The sequence below is a fragment of the Chelonia mydas genome, chromosome 3 (assembly GCF_015237465.2).
Source record: "Chelonia mydas isolate rCheMyd1 chromosome 3, rCheMyd1.pri.v2, whole genome shotgun sequence".
NCBI classification, from domain to species: Eukaryota; Metazoa; Chordata; order Testudines; family Cheloniidae; genus Chelonia; species Chelonia mydas.
In genome coordinates this window covers 173,125,101-173,142,221 of record NC_057851.1, presented here as the reverse complement: position 1 = coordinate 173,142,221, position 17,121 = coordinate 173,125,101, and the positions used below count along the sequence as shown (strand labels likewise).

At 43.3% G+C, this 17,121-nt stretch overlaps 1 long non-coding RNA gene across 1 annotated transcript in view; it reads left to right on the top strand.

Annotated features, from left to right (window-relative positions):
- The window catches only part of LOC122464854, a 45,808-nt gene extending 29,521 nt beyond the window's left edge, over window positions 1-16,287 (top strand). The window contains exon 3 of the long non-coding RNA XR_006289249.1: window positions 15,957-16,287. This is a non-coding gene — a long non-coding RNA (uncharacterized LOC122464854). The remainder of the gene's footprint in view (window positions 1-15,956) is intronic.
- The last annotated feature ends 834 nt before the right edge of the window (window positions 16,288-17,121 follow it).

The window sequence follows — 17,121 nt, the reverse complement described above, 5'->3', positions numbered from 1 at the left end:
AAGGCCACATTTTTAAGCATGAGAGCCTGAAGCTCGGCAACTGAATCTTAAATCAAAGTGACCTGAGGTCCAAAAGTGTTGCGCACCCACAGATCCCAATGAAGTCAATGAGAATTGCAGGTGTTCAGCAGCTTTAAAAAAAATCATACCACTTTGCTTTAGGGCCTCAGTATTTAGGAGGCTAATATTAGGCACCCGGGTCTGAACATTTTGGCCTAAGTAAACAGAGATAAAATAGTCCCCTCACTAGGAAAAATGAGAATGTAAAATGCAATAGAAATAGGTGGCTTGATTTTCCTCTTATTTACCCTAGTGACTTCATGTGACAGAGTGCTGGGAATCAACAGCTAAGCCAGCACTCTGATCACTTAAACACTAATTAACTCCCCCAGGGTGGACTGACAGTATCCAATTAGCAGATTAGTATGGGCTGGGGAGGCCAGAGAGCTAATTAGCCCATTAACAGAAAGTGTAGAAGCAGGCACAGGAAAAAACACTGCTGGTGGTATACGGAGCCTTAATCAGACCATTTATTGGCTATGGCTGCCAAGTTTTTAGATCAGCATCAAAATCAGAACTTAAAAAAATTGATTTAAAACATGCTCAGGCATGACGAATTGTGTGCAGTGCATTTATTACAACACCTATATGCACAGTACAGATAGCTGCTAGTGACACGCCATTTACACTACGAATGAAACTACTGGACCTAACTTTCTTGGCCAAAGTTAATGGGAACTGCAATGATGAAAGTACCAAAAAAATATAAGAGGATTGGTGGGAATTCAAGAGGTGAACTATAGCACACAATGTGAGAACTCCACATGCTGTTTGAGTTAAAGTGTGGTTGCAGAAGTTGAAAGACAAGGAAGAGCTGAATTAGGTCAAAACTTTTAGTCTTGGGGAAATTAGTTATGGATGGAAAGTTGCATGTCGAAACATGTGTTTAGAGTTATTCTATAAATTTAAAGGTAAAAAAGATACTAGGTATTAAAAAAGAAGTATGCTAGTATATAAATGAAAAGTGGAGTCAGTTTTGCCAAATATATAGAGATGGGTCCAAAAAAAGAAAAACCAGGAAGACTAGGGACAGCATATTGTATACCAAAATTGAGAATTAGTGCATCTAAGAGAATATCTGATTATGTAGCTGTCATGACAGCTGAACTAGTAGCAGTAATGCTAGCATTAAATTGGATCTGAGATGTCCACCCAGCAATGACAGTCATTTTTTCAGATTCTATCTCAAGCCTTATGGTTATAAAAAAGGGTGTCTCAGAATGTAGAAGTCATTTAATCAATTAAATTATATTTCTAATAACAGAGTTAGTACAGATGAGGATACATGTCGCATTAGCTTGGATCCCAGTGCATTTGGGGATAACAGGGAATGAAATGACACGTAAAGCAGCTAAAAACACTGTGAGAAATGGAGGCATTGATACAGAAATACCCTTTTATTAACAAGAATTCAAAAGCTTTCTACAGATCGATTTAAAAGAGGAATGGCAAAAAAATTAGTTTAACAGAAAAAAAAGGAAGAAGATTTTTTGAATTGTGCCCTAGAGTTGAGCATAACGACATACTTCATGGCCTGGAGAGGATTAATGAAGTGCTTTATTTTAGAGTACTAACTGGCGTAAACAAAAACCTTTTTCAAATAACTAGATACAAAGATGGACTCTGCACTCTGTAAGGTGGAAGAAACAATTGATCACCTTGATGGGAATGTAAGGGCTATGATTAAAAAAGGGAAAAGCTTTCTGAGGAATTCAAATGTCTTAAGGTAACAAAAATTACACTGTGTTATTTAGTGAAATCATCAGGGCAAAAGGGTATTATTAAAAAGGCCTTGTTACATGACCTGAAAGACACAGGGCAGAGAGAGAGGACATAAACCGCTACATATTGAGGAATTGTAGCTGGTGGCAGCTATAGACTATTCAGTCAAACCTACTTCAACACGAAAAAAAAACAAAACCAAGGCACAGGAAGGAAGTGATGGGGAGAGAGAAACTAGTGGACCCAGAACCCAGGCAGATCTCTGGGTGGAGAGCTCTCTTCCCTCTCCTCTCTTCAGCAGAGGGCTGAGGAGAAACTAGTGCTGTAAATGATGTGCTATATGGGTCAGTATAGGTGATTGGAAGAGCAATGGTCCATGGTATTGTTTAACACTGAAAGGTCTCCGAATAGCCTGTGTAAACAGAGGAGAAGACAGGAGAGGGACTTTGCCCTACCGTACTCCAGTAGTCAGTAGATTTATACCAATATAAAGCAAATGTAAGAGAGAGGAGAATCAGACCCAGAGTGTGTACGTCTGACTTCCAATCTGAAACAGATTAAAATATAAAAGGAGGAATAAATTCACAGAGGGGGCATGTTAGAGATCAGCAGAAATAACCTTTGCAGTGGGGTCACATCTTACGCTGGAGTTAGGTTCTAAAGTCAGCGCGTAAGAAGAAAATCACGTATAGTCAAAATTACCCTTGAAAATCCCTTAAATCGCCCATAAAGTACAGTATACAGGGTTGTATACACGTGGTTTTGTGTATACAACCCTGTACTTAATATGTATAAATGTATAATGTGTACAGTATATAAAGAGTACATATGCAAAATATAATTTTACAGTACTGTATTTTTAATTACAGGCAGAGGTGAAAGTAAGCCGGTACACCCCGGTACGGTGTACCGGCAAGAGCCGGTGCTCCATACCGGGGTGGATCAGCTTTCCCATGAGCAATTTAAAGGGCCTGCAGGTCCCAGCAGCAGCTGGAGCCCCCAGCCCTTTAAATTGCTGCCAGAGCCCCGCTGCCAGAGCCCCGGGATAGTGGTGGTGTGCTCTGGGTGGTGATTTAAAGGGCCTGGGGCGGTAGTGGCGGCCGAGCCCTGGGCCCTTTAAATTGTCCCCGGAGCCCCGCCGCTGCTTCCCCAGGGCTCCGGCAAACTCCAGGGATGATTTAAAGGGCCCGGGGTGGTAGTGGCGGCCGGAGCCCCATCCCCGGAGCCCTGCTGCCAGAGCCCTGAGTAAGCAGCAGCGGGGCTCCAGGGACAATTTAAAGGGCCCAGGGCTCTGGCTGCTGCTAACGCCCCGCGCCCTTTAAACTGCTGCCAGAGCCCCCAGCTGCCGCTGTTACCTCAGGGAGGAGGAAGGAGGCACTTGCCGGTACAGGGTGGGCCAGGGCTGGCTCTGACCTCCCTCAGCCCCGCCCCTTCCAGGGGCCAGAGCTGGCCCCAGCCCAGCCCCGTACCGGTAAGCCCCTAGACTTACTTTCACCCCTGATTACAGGGGGTAATTACAGGGAGGTGATTACAGGGGGTCGTCAGGGCTTGATGTCAATCCAGGAGACGGAGGTGACGGAGAGCCTGGGTGACTGAGAGCGAGTCGTAGACCAAGTGGTTGGCTCTGGTTCAGCTCGAGAAGTTGATTGCGTAGGCTCATCTGCTGCTGGTTTTTTTTCCTTGAAAAACATGGTGATCGGCAACTGTCGCTGTTGTCTCTTGAGCTGCTCAAACATTTCTTGATACGGTCTCAACTCGTCCGTAATACTACATATGATTTTGAGGCTTCGTTTCATAGAGAGATCATATTCCAAAATTAAATCATTCAAGTGTTTCGCTGCTTGGAACACTTCAGCAAATTTATGAAGATTTCAACTTGCTGGCTCTTCCTGTTCATCATCATCATCTTCGTCTTCTGTAGACGATTTTATCAGTTCCTCTAACTCTTCGTTTGTCAATGTTTCTCTATGGCTCTCAATTAATTCTTCAATTTCTTCCTCAAGGATGTCGACGAAGCCATCACCACGCACTTGCCTGGCCACCTGAACAATGCATTTCACTTCTTTGTCAATGGTCGGGAAACCCTTAAAATCGTTCACACATTCTTTCCATAGGTTTCGCCAACATGCATTGACTGTTTCAGGCTTGATTGCATCCATTGCCTGTTTAATGTAAGTGACACAATCTGCGATGTTGAAGGGCTTCCAACACTTCATTACATTAAGATTGGGATCAGCATCCATAGCGCTGCGTGTCCATGAGAACGTAAGCCTCGTGTACGTGGCCTTGAAACAGCAAATCACACCTTGGTCAAGAGGTTGGAGGATGGAGGAGGTATTGGGGGGGGAGAAAGATGACTTCAACATCATTATGCGCAAACTGGAGTGCCGCAGGGTGGCCAGGAGCATTGTCTATGATCAGCATCACTTTAAAGTCAAGTCCTTTCTCTTCAAGGTACCGCTTGACCTCCAGAATGAAACACTTGTGGAACCAATCCAGAAATAATGCTGCCATCACCCAAGCCTTTTTATTTGATTGCCAGAACACAGGCAGGAGATTTTTGTTCTTGCCTTTTAGGGCACGGGGATTTGCAGCCCTGTAGAGCAAGCCCAGCTTTATTAAATGCCCAGCTGCATTGTCACAAAACAACACAGTCACACGGTCTCTAGCTGCTTTGAAGCCAGTGGCTTGTCTTTCAGATTTCAAATGTAAGTGCAGTTGTGCATTTTTTTCCAGAAGAGCCCAGTCTCGTTAGCATTAAAAACTTGTTCCGGAAGATAGCCCTTTTATTCTATGATTTTCTTTAATTGTTCGGGGTAGGCTTTTGCTGCCTCTTCATTGGCAGATGCAGCTTCACCAGTAGTCTGCACGTTTTTGAGGTTGAAGCGGTTCGTAAAACTGTTAAGCCAAAACTGTGCATGCTATCAGCATATCCTACATATATACAGATTGCTATTCTTAGGGAAAGAAAAGAAAGAGAGAGTTAATAGGTCTGTATTCCCCTCAAATACAGTTGCCCGTCTGACTTTTTTTTTTTTTTTTGCTAAGCTTATAAACCAGAGAGAATAGAAACCATTTACCTCTGCCAGGAGCAGAAAGCAGGGAGGGAGTCTTGAGCAGGGAGGAACTGTAGGCTTTCTTTGCTGGCAGAAGCAGAAGCTTCGATTTCTTGTTGGCTGCTTTTCTATTCATCAATGTCCCTTCCTGACTGCCTAAGTATCTGACTGCTCAGGGTCAGAATTTGATTTTGTTGGGGAAAGTCAGCAGATTTTAGCTGACTTTAGCAGCATTATCTATCCCAGCCAGCTGTATCATGTTATCCACCCTGTAATTCAGCAGTGAATCTGCTTAGCCCTCATGCTGCATTCTGTTATAGAAGAAACCCTGACCCTCAGCTCTGTTTCAGTTAGGGAATCCCATTTCCCAGGGTTTTGTTCAGTTTCTAAAGCGGCCAGCATCCTCAGGAAAGAGCCCACAATGCACTGCTCTCAGCTTTGTTCTGTTCTGTGAGCTTAGAGTCCATTTCTTTCCTATGAATTTTTTTTTCTGGACTTAGGAACTGCTTCCTCTAAATTTGGTCTCAAGGCAGTCAACATTTGGAACCCCCACTCAACACAATGGCTGAAATCCTGGCCCAGTTGAAGTAAATGGCAAAATTCTCTTTGACCTCAATGGGGCTAGGATTTCCCCTCAACTTCTCCTTGAGACTTAAGGGTTGGGGTGCACAAGATAGTGAGAAACAGAGTTGGTGCCCAGCCCTTATGCTACCAAGTGAGCTATGAATGAAAGGCACCGTCAATCTACTTTAAACACCCTCTGGAGAGTTTTGCTCTCCTGTCCAAGCGTTTGTGAGTGAGGATAGTTTCCCCATCCATTCCTCTGGGGGCTGCACAAGAGTCACAAAATCTCTTCGTGAGGCTGTGGCTTCCTCCAGGGTAGAAATAGTGAGTTTAGGTGAGTCTGTGTGCTATTGGAGGGGACTTCTTCATGGGAAAGCAGGCCCATGAAAGAAGAGTGGGGAAATGGCATAGGCAGGAAAAGGAAAGGTAGGGGTGGAGAGGGGACGGGAAGAGGTGTTGCAGGGCTGTGGGCTTGGGAGAAGGGGTGGTGGTGGGGCCTGGGGCAGAGCGAGGGCAGGGCTTGGGGAAAGAGGGTGGGTGGGGGTGGGGACACCCCCGGACCCTGGAGGAAGCCAGCTCCTGTGACAGGCTGAGCAAGAATTGGAATGCTCCATAAGAAAATCCTCCTGAGAAAGGAGGATGCAGTCCATGGCGCCCGTGCTAGCGCTTATTGCTTTGCTTCTGTTTACCATGTGGTGGAAGCTAGAGCAGAAGAGTCTTTGCCTATGTGAGCAGAGACTAAGGCAACTGTGAGAACATGTGTGAACTAATCCATCACCAAATCCAGGTCAAAAATTAAGCTGTTGCTGAGCTCGTGTGTTGGAAGTCAGCGAGGCAGGCCTCAGGAAGACAGCTGCTGAGGCCGTAAAAGGAAAAACTAAGAGTATGTCTACACAGCAAAGAAAAACCTGCAGCTGGCCTGTGCCAGCTGACTCGGGCTCGTGGGGCTCGGGCTGGGGGGCTGGTTCATAGCTGTGTAGACTTCCAGGCTCAGGCTGAAGCCTGAACTCTGAGATCCTCCCACCCAGCAGGGTCCTAAAGCCCAAGCCCAGGCCTGAGCCGAGAAGTCCACTCAGAGATGAACCAGTCCCCCAGCCCGAGCCCCACGAGCCTGAGTCAGCTGGCACAGGCCAGCTGCAGGTTTTTCTTTGCTGTGTAGACATACCCAAAGTGCTCCAATGTGTCAGTGAGGACATCAGGTGACAAAAATCAATAGCCTGAGATCTATTTGTAGAGATGCATTTACAATGTTTGGACAACTGGGGAGGCAGGGTGCTTGTGATACCCTGTACTCCATGTGACACCCTGTATCCCATCTTCACCAATTTTAGATGATTATTTGATATTTTGTACAAAGTATGCCTTGTGAGGTATCATTTGAAAACTCATAAACTGCTGAATATTATTATCCCATTGAAATGTATGTAACAACACTGCATGTAAAATTATGAGATTTTGCTATGTGAGTGTTACTGAAACATGTTGTAGTTCTGGGTAACGCCCACAAACCAATTTATCAGAGACAAAGACACCCTAGCATGCCAGCAAAGTGCTGAAGAGCCATTACCAGCTTAATCAGACATTCCCCAGCAGGAGGAGAGTTGCAAAGAAGAAATTTACAATTCATCTGAACGGCAGTTTGCAGCTAATGTACACCATGGAACTGCCTTCCCCCATGACCCAGCAAGGATTTTTTCAGCACAAAGGGTTGAGGTATAAGAAGGGAGAAAAATATGTCCCTAGCCACCTCTCTGCTCATGACAACAACAATTCTCAAAGAACTGAACAAAGAAAGGAGTGATCCCAGGTTGGAGGGTGATGAAGCCTGTGAATTTTTATTACTGCTTACAGTGAGACAGATCCTTTGCTTTTAAATCTATTATCTTGGGTAACATTTAGGAATTAGCTTGTTTATCTTTTTATTTCTTTTGCAACCAGTCTTGAACTATATGCATCTATACTTGTAATCACTTCAATTCTATCTTTCTCTAGTTAATAAACTTGTTTTATTGTGTTATCTAAATGTGTTCAATGTGTGTGTTTGAAGTGTTTAGGAAACCTCTACTTAGGACAAAAAGGCTAGTGCATAAATATTACCCATTGTTGGAATGCTGGACTATCTATAAGCTTATACTGTCCAGAGGACTACTGAGCAGTCTAAGATGCACGTTTCTGGGAGCAAGACTGGGACTGGGGAACTGCGGGCGTAGACCTGTATGTAATTCATTGATGGCTGGGCATAGCATTCATGTACTCAGTTGGGAGTGACCTTACATGCGGGTGGCTGTGAGTGAACAGAGCCTGGGGGGGGTTTGCTGTTCACTGACAAAGCAGTGTAAAAGGTATCCCAGGCTGGAGAGCTAAAGGGACACAGCAGTCTGGATTGCACCCTGGGGAATGTCACAGTGGTCTAGTGAGTAGGGCACTAGACTGGACTTCTGATGAACTGAGTTCTGTTCTGCCTGACCTGCTGTGTGACCTTGGGTGAAAAGGTCACTTAACATCTGCTTCCACTCTCATGTTCTGTCTGTTTGGTTTATAACTTCTTCTTGGATTATAACTTTCTCACTATAATAAAATAATAATAATACCTAGCTCTTCTATGGCACTTTGCATCAGCTTATGTTGAAGATTTTACAAAGGGGTAGGTATTATTATCCCCACTTTATAGATGGGGATAGTGTGGCACAGAGAGGTGAAGTGACTCATCAATGTTCACCCAGCAGACCACTGACAGAGCCAGGAATAGAAGCCAATTCTCCTGAATCCCAGTCCAATGCTTTATCCATTAAATCAAATTGTCTCTGTGTTTTTACCATGCCTAGTACAATTGGGCCCCAATATCAGTTGAGACTTACCTGTAACGCAAATAAAAAATAACAATAAATGCTCTCCATGCAAACAGCTGCTTTGCTCTACTACACCCGATGTCCTATAAAGGACTAGAGGCAACACTTTCAATCTTCAGTACCTAAAGCTATTGTAGGCATACAAATCTACACTGAGGGTCTCACTGAGACTTTATCCGCATCGGTGAGCAGTTACTCACCTGAATAATCCCACTGACTTCAATCACTGTTCACCAATGAGGGTAAAGAGATCACAATCCGGCCATTGGTTTCTCAATGAAATGGCCTCATTTTCAGAGTTGTTGAGCACCCACAGTTTCCAGTGAAACCAGCGGTTCTGAAAACCAGACCTCTTTTGTTATGGCATCTAATCATAGAGCCTAACTATAGGCAGCTAAATGTGACTGTTTTGGCTTGAGTGAATACAGACGTTAGTTGGCTTTATTCAGCGGTATATAAAATAAATTTAAACAAAAGTACAGCTGTTAAAACCAGGAAGAGAATCTGAAACTTGCCTCTTTTTTTTTTCATTACTCATGCCTTACATTTTATTTAAAATTAGAGCCTGCACTAATGCTTTCCCATAGATTGCCTTCTTGTAGTTTTTCCATTGCTAAACACATTAAAAGGCTGGTGTTTCATTTTAATACTTCATTGTGAAATATTAATGAGCCCTTGATGCATCCTTATGTAACTACAGTATGTGGCTAGACCTTCTGCTTATAGTCACAGCTATTTCAAACCAATCCATTGCACAGGGTTGTGGGGGGAAGTAAATGCATTATTTTCTGACATTAATTTCCTCACTAATATGGTGCGTCCCGAAATGAGACCAAAGACCAGTTTCAGACAGGCAGCCCCATCCACAAGTGCCACAGGTGAAAACAATTGCAGATGAATGTGGCCTGCTTTTAGCTTTACATCTCACACATCCCTTACTGATTGCAGCAATCCACAAGCTCTCAAAAACTGGGATAAGAGCTTTCAGATGCTAAGGCCAACACTGTAAGATTGGAAGTTGGCCTTTAGAGTGTCTTTGTAATGTTTCTTGGTCTTCCCCTAAAATGAGTTCCAATCTGCAATTCTCCATAAAAGACAGCCTTCAGTATTCTACTCTCGGACATACGGACCACAGGGCTGTACCATCTCAGCTGTGCTCTCATATAAAATCCTCAGTGCCTGTGATGTTGCTGCACTCAAGGACCTCAATGTTTGGAACCGAATCATGCTCTTTAATTCCCATTATTCACCATAGACATTGTAGGTGGAATTGGTCTAGTTGGTTTTAAAATAACCCCAGGCTTAAATGCTTTGCTGAATAGAGATGGAAGCATGTGCTGATACGTTTTTCTAAGTTGCAGCCATGGTGTTCATAGCTTCAGGCTTCGCCCTACAATTCTTCCAATCCCAAAATTTCTATTGCAGTCAATGGGAGTCCCACATACAGAGGGTTTAGCTGATCAGGACCTAAAAGAGCCCTTGAGCAGCAAGTCAGGGTTTTCTCTTTATGTGCAGCTTTTAAGAGAGATTTTTTTTAAAGGAAAATTTCAAATGTTGCGTGATATTGTAGGACTTCTATTTCTGGTTTCAACATTCGGTTGGCAATCATGATTTGAAATAATAACATATAACAGGAAATCACATTTTGGAGCCTCCTCTATAATGAATCCAAACATCTTTCACCACCACATCATTTTCACCCCTTTATCATTTCCATGGCTAAGTAATGCCACATTTCTCTTGAAGGTAATTCACATGCTGCTCAGTTCATATAGGTTTAATGAAATTTGAAACACAGACAGGGTGAAGTCCCCCCTTGTACAGAGAACCAGCATGAGTCCTATGCACCACTAAAGACCAATTTTGAGAACATATATACTATATGTGTAGTGGTCACCATCTTGGATAATTCAAGCCTTTGAAACAGGGACCTCCAGAGCTGAAAGCATGAACCTCTACAGTTCAAGCTAAAGAGCCAGCCAGGCTTTGTAGCCATGGCCTATAACAGACCCACATCATAAGAACCTAAGAACATAAGAATGGCCATACTGGGTCACACCAAAGGTCCATCAAGCCTAGTATCCTGTCTACCGACAGTGGCCAATGCCAGGTGCCCCAGAGGGAGTGAACTTAACAGGTAGCGATTAAGTGATCTCTCTCCTGCCATCCACCTCCACCCTCTGACAAACAAAGGCTAGGGATACCAATCCTTACCCACCCTGGGTAATAGCCATTAATGGACTTAACCTCCATGAATTTATCCAATTCTCTCATCCTGTGCAGATTGTCAGACATAGCACACATTATCTCTGACCAGTAGGTTACACATGCAACTTGAACAAGTCATTTGCACAAGGGTGAATTTCAGCCATGGAGGGGAGAGGAAAAAGAGAGTTTAGCCTATTTCTTCTCAGTGTTCCTATTCTTTATCCCCAATTACCCAGCAGAAGCAAAATACATCATTGTATCTAGTTGCATAGATTTTACTTCATTAGCCCAATAGCCCAGATTGCAGGCACTAGGTTTCTGGAAAGATTTCACTTGGGTCTGTATCATGAAAGTATAAATTGAAAAGCAACCCCTCTCTCCCATCATAGCAAAACAGTTGCTATCTTAATAAAATAATTTGATGATGGAACCTGTATTTACGTGTATTGTGCAATATACTGTCAAATAATGCTTAATCTCCATGGTGTGCCTAATCAGGCTTCCCTGTGGCATGTGGTAGTTACCAATAGAAGGTTATCTGGCTCCCTCTGCTGTTAAAATATTTTGGATTTTTCCCCTTTTCATTCATATTTTATAAGGGAATTTTTTTCCAGTGTAGAACATACATTTATTAGTATTCTACTGGTCCACATCGTACCAAATATGGCCTTGAGCAGCCTGGATGCTATTGTATATTTATTGATTGTATATTTTCTTTCTGTTGGCAATTCCTGCTCCATTAAGTTAAAAAGCAAAAGCTTCCAGAAACACAGTGCCAGCAAATTTATGCATTAATTTGACAATCACTCCCTCCCACAAATTCAGATCTTAAAGGCAGTCAAAACAAGTCAAGGTCTCGAGTCTTTTATATGACTGTGTACTTTGCAACTTAACTACTGTTGTGTGGTAGAAAATACAAGAATAGAATTTTCAAATTCACAATTCTGCTCTTAAGGACCTTGAAATCCTTTGTTTGCTATTGTCAGCAGGTATGCACAAAAACCTTGTTCTAACATCAACAAAAACCTTCAAAATTCATTTTCTTGCTGTCAATTTAGAAGCTTGATTAATTGCAGAGTAGCTCCAGAATCACGCAACATGTTAGCATGCCATTCAGACTAAAATATGTAGCACATCAGCCTACGGAATGAATGTACAAGTCATTGATTCATTAGTGATTAAGACTGGCTCCTTGCTATGGCTGTCATGAATCCTGTGATTTCCTTAATTTAGAATACAGTAGAACCAAACACAGTCTCATTTTGCTAAATCCACAAATCTGATAGTTCTCATAAATGGTAGTCAGATGGACTAGCACGCACACCTGTACTGTATGAAGCCCAGCAGAAGTCATATCCTTAGGGCATCTGTGTGCAGAATCAGAGCCTGAAACACTATGGCAAGAAACACTACAGAAAACCCTCGATACAAGTAAATTGGACAGAAAAAACTACAGCATCATACCACTTCTCAGCTAAGATTGAAATGCAGATAGTCATAGCAAGATCTCACACAATAAAGATTTTACAGAATAGACTATAGTACATTAATTATAATAAAAATACATTCAGCGCTTATCAACTTGACACCTGGGCCCCTTTCTAGACTTGAAATCAAATATCAATACCTTAAATTTAAAAAAAGCCAGACTACCATACAGTATTCTATAGTAAATCGACCAAAACATGGCAGTAACATTATTATGTGAGTGTAAGATACTAAATAATATGTTGTTCTTCTTAGTATTTAATTGTATTGCAGTAGTACAGGAGGGATCACATGCCCTTAGTGCTGTACTAACTCATAATTCAGACAACCTCTGCCCAAAGAGTTTACAGTCTAAGTATAAGATGAAAGACAAGAAGTGGATGCAACAAAGAGATGAGGGGGCACAAGGTAACAGTGAGGCACTGATCAGTGAGATAAGCAGAAATGACAGTACACCAGCTGCCGAGCCATTAACTAGTGCTTTGAAGGCATCAAAGCAGAAGAGTATTTTAAGAAGAGGTTTGAAGGAGGACAGCATAGGAGCGTTGTAGATTTTTATGGGGAGCTCCTCCAATGCATTGGGGGCAGTGTGGAAGAAAGAGCAAAGGTACCTGTGGGAAAATTTGATTAATGCATAACTAAGGCTAGCATCATTGGCAAAGCAGAGGCAGAGGTCAACAGCTCAATAGTGTTTAACAGTTGATAGGACTAAGCCATGAAGATCTGTGAAAGTGAAGCCAAGTAGTTTGTGTTTGATGTGGTGAAGGGGGAGCAAGTAGACACAAATGAAGAAGTAATCTGGTTAGCCCAAGAAGACAATGTTGCAAGCATTTGGTAACTATACTGAGCATAAGCAGTGGCAAATTATGTCTCCAGAGGCACATTTACAGCTGATCCAATTCATATGGAAGTTAATGGAAGTTTGCCCCGTGTTAGATAAGTAGAGCGCTGCAAATCTTAGAATCATAGAATATCAGGGTTGGAAGGGACCTCAGGAGGTCATCTAGTCCAACCCCCTGCTCAAAGCAGGACCAATCCCCAACTAAATCATCCCAGACAGGGCTTTGTCAAGCCTAACCTTAAAAACTTCTAAGGAAGGAGATTCCACCACCTCCCTAGGTAACCCATTCCAGTGTTTCACCACCCTCCTAGTGAAAAAGTTTTTCCTAATATCCAACCTATACCTCCCCCACTGCAACTTGAGACCATTACTCCTTGTTCTGTCATCTGCTACCACTGAGAACAATCTAGATCCATCCTCTTTGGAACCCCCTTTCAGGTAGTTGAAAGCAGCTATCAAATCCCCCCTCATTCTTCTCTTCCGCAGACTAAACAATCCCAGTTCCCTCAGCCTCTCCTCATAAGTCATGTGTTCCAGTCCCCTAATCATTTTTGTTGCCCTCTGCTGGACTCTCTCCAATTTGTCCACATCCTTTCTGTAGTGGGGGGCCCAAAACTGGATGCAATACTCCAGGTGTGGCCTCACCAGTGCCAAATAGAGGGGAATAATCACGTCCCTCGATCTCCTGGCAATGCCCCTACTTATACATCCCAAAATGCTGTTAGCCTTCTTGGCAACAAGGGCACACTGCTGACTCATATCCAGCTTCTCGTCCACTGTAACCCCTAGGTCCTTTTCTGCGGAACTGCTGCCTAGCCATTTGGTCCCTAGTCTGTAGCGGTGCATGGGATTCTTCCGTCCTAAGTGCAGGACTCTGCACTTGTCCTTGTTGAACCTCATCAGATGGCCCAATCCTCTAATTTGTCTGTGAATATCCACTTTATAGCCATGGATATCCGCAGACCTTGTTTGTGGATCAGGTGCAGATACAATTTTTTTATCCATGCAGAGCTCTATAGATAAGTTCCTTGAAGCTAGATGGATTCCACAGCTATCTAGGGGTGAAATCCTTATCCCTTGCACCAAGCCTGAGTAAACAGACTTATGCACATATGGAAGAGTCCTTTAGAATTTAAGAATTCTGAACCCAGGAGGGTTCTATAGAAATGTAATGCAGTTCTTTAGAAACTGCTTTGTTCACTTATCAATTCCTTATCTTTTCCTTAGATTACTTGAACTATTCTATAGAATTTATATAGCAGGGATATTGCTGCTGTGTAGAATTCTCTATTGAATTCTATAGCATGGTCCAAAGCACCTATCAAAAAGATATAATTTTCAGTTAAATTCTATAGGTTGTTTCCATAAGGGAAGGAGCCAGTCCATGACCACTACTTCAGTCTATAGGCTATAGTAATATTTATGATCCATCCTGCACCACTCCCTTGAAGATTTGTGGCCTCTTTTGCGTGGTAGGATTTTCTCCCTCTATCTTAGCCCGATACTTGTTGTGTTCTGTGACTGTTTAGTCATCAAAGGTCTTCTTTTACATTAGTTTCTCTGTTGTCAGATCAAGCCCTCAAAAGAGCAAGGAAGTAACAAATCAGCATTACTCTTTCTTTCTAGGTAATGTGTCTATACTGAGCTCATATCTGTGGCTTCAGGATTGATTTGGGTTAACCATGTCATTTAATTGATGCTAATCTTTGGTTCCTACCATCTATTTCATTTTTATTGTTAGTGTGGAAGCTATGGCAGAGAAAAAAGTCTTGCATTTATGTCCTAAAGACTGTAAGATTTCCATTCATTCTAATCTCCTGTGGAAGGACTGTGGGACAGCCACTACAAAATCGAAGGTACAATCCTATCCCCATTTTGCACGAGGCCAAATCCTGCAGTCCTCACTTGGCCACAACCCCATTGAAGTCAATGAGTAACACTTGAAGAATTAGCCCCCATGGGCTTGCCCTCCTCTCTGTGGGCCCAACTGATGTTAATGAAGAGCCTCCCATTGAATTCAGTGGCGTAGGAGCCTAGAAGGAGTTACATACTTAACAGCCCCTGCATCCTAACAAGACCCCAGACTTCAGTTAAAATTCATAATGTGCAACGTGAATGGCTACCGAGCCATTTCATTTTTATTACTGAACTAGTAATAGCACTTGCGTTCGTTTTTAAATGCTCTGCTGATGGCCTAAGGACTTTTCCAGCGCAGCTCTGAAATGAAAAATACCATTGTCCATATTGATAACTAGGTAATAGTCATCCAAGATCTAAATGATCAGCTAGTGCCAGCAATGAGCCCTTGGAGGACAACAAATGAGACAAAATGAAGATGCTAAACTCATCAGGGCCTGATCAAGGCATCTCGTCAGGGCCTGATCAAGGAACCTTGATAGCTACACAGGGCCTCCAGTGACTATAGCATGACACAGGGCCTCCAGTGACTCTTCCCATTGCCATGCAACTTGGCCCCATGCCCACTTGGAGTGGTGGCAGCAGGGGGTCCCCCCCCCACACACTGCCTTCCCTGCCAAACGAGCAGCTGCAGCTGGGTGGCATCCCTCCTTCCCCCCATTCTGCCTCCCAGGCGCAACAGCCAGGACCTCCTCCTCTCCAAACCAGCAGAGCTGGCCACAGGGATCCTCGTCCTAGGCCCAGTTAGGCAGGGGTTGCAACAGCGAAGCTCCCCATTAGTTATTCTAGTAGCCAGGGTATATCTGGTTGGGTGGGTATTCCAGTCCTGCAGCACTCATTCCTCCTGCCACACAGTGACCACTGGGCCAGGGGAGGGCTGATCGGTGCACCACAGAACAGTGAGCCCTGGAGTTAACACCCTAGTGGGATGCATGGGGCAGGTCCCCTCCCAGAGCTATTGTATCATTCTCTCTGCAGACCCAAGCAGCTGCATTGATTACTCTCTGGTCACATTGTCAAGCTTTTCTGTGATGGCTAGAAACTTATATACGGAAATACAAGCTGTGATTCTGATATAATCTCATGACTCCAACGAGCTGGGGCCATGGGCATGGACCACTATTGCCTATGCCTTAACCCAGCCCTGGGCCTCTGGACAAGCCCATTTCTTTGTCCCTGACGTGTTCAATTTGTTCAGCTTGGTGCATGGGCCAATGTCATTTGAATTTTTATACTTTTTTGTTTTTGCAGGCACAGAAATCAATCACACTTGACATCCCTGCTTCCAGCGCATAATGGAACTGCTACCAACACACTTTGAAAAGACACAATTCCTTCTGTAGAGGTTCTCTCCCTCCTCCTCCTCCTCCTCCACCCGCCCTTCCCAAGGCTGAATTGTGTATAAAATATTTATGGTTACTCCTGTTGTAGTAAAACTGCTCTCATTACAGTTTCCCTGCTGAGTAAAATTGCATTGTAAAAGGATGTGTCTGTAATTCTGAAGTTTCTGGTAGTTTGTGATGCAAATCATCTTTTTCAGCTAGTGAAGACTGTAAGAATAAAAGCACAGGCCAGTTCTGAGGATCAATATTAATTTCAAGTGGAGTTGTTCTAAAGGAAATCAGTAGAAACAGATGTGACTTTTTATTGGCTTCACAGGGTTAACATTGTTTCTTGTGATTGGTGGGGGGGAAGGGAGCTTGAGCTTTATTTGTATCTGCTGTCCATGGCTGCTTTTTTATGTAGCATATATATTATGGTACATTTCTGTGCTTTTAGTTTCTGCATTGGTACTGCTTGGGTGCCTTTGTTGCTCTTTTAATAACGGGGCGGGGGGAATCACCCAGGAGAGTGAAGTGGGAGCGGTACTGCCACACGATTATGCAGATTTGTACAAGCAACCTCAATTGTGGTATTTCCTAATATTTGAGTGCTTGATTTTGCAACCTTCAAGTTCTTTTAATTTAGGGTTCTTATTCAGGGGGGCATTTCTTTTAATATAGTTTTTGCATGTGTTTTTAAAAAAGCAAACTGAAAACACAGAAGTTCCATCTTTTGGCCTCATATTGACCTTTAGCGTCACTGCCCAAACTTCTGCCACTTAAGCTAATGGAAAAGGAGTACTTGTGGCACCTTAGAGACTAACAAATTTATTAGAGCATAAGCTCACGAAAGCCTATGCTCTAATAAATTTGTTCGTCGCTAAGGTGCCACAAGTACTCCTTTTCTTTTTACGGATACAGGCTAACACGGCTGCGACTCTGAAACCTGTCATTAAGCTAATGGAGTAACTGATAGCAGAAGCAGGCAGTCATCTTCTGTGTAGCCCAGTAGTAGAGGGGGACGAGACGCATGTGTTGCCAGTAGGTTTTGCAGATATTTGCTGACAGCAGAGGACTGGTGAGACTTGGGAATC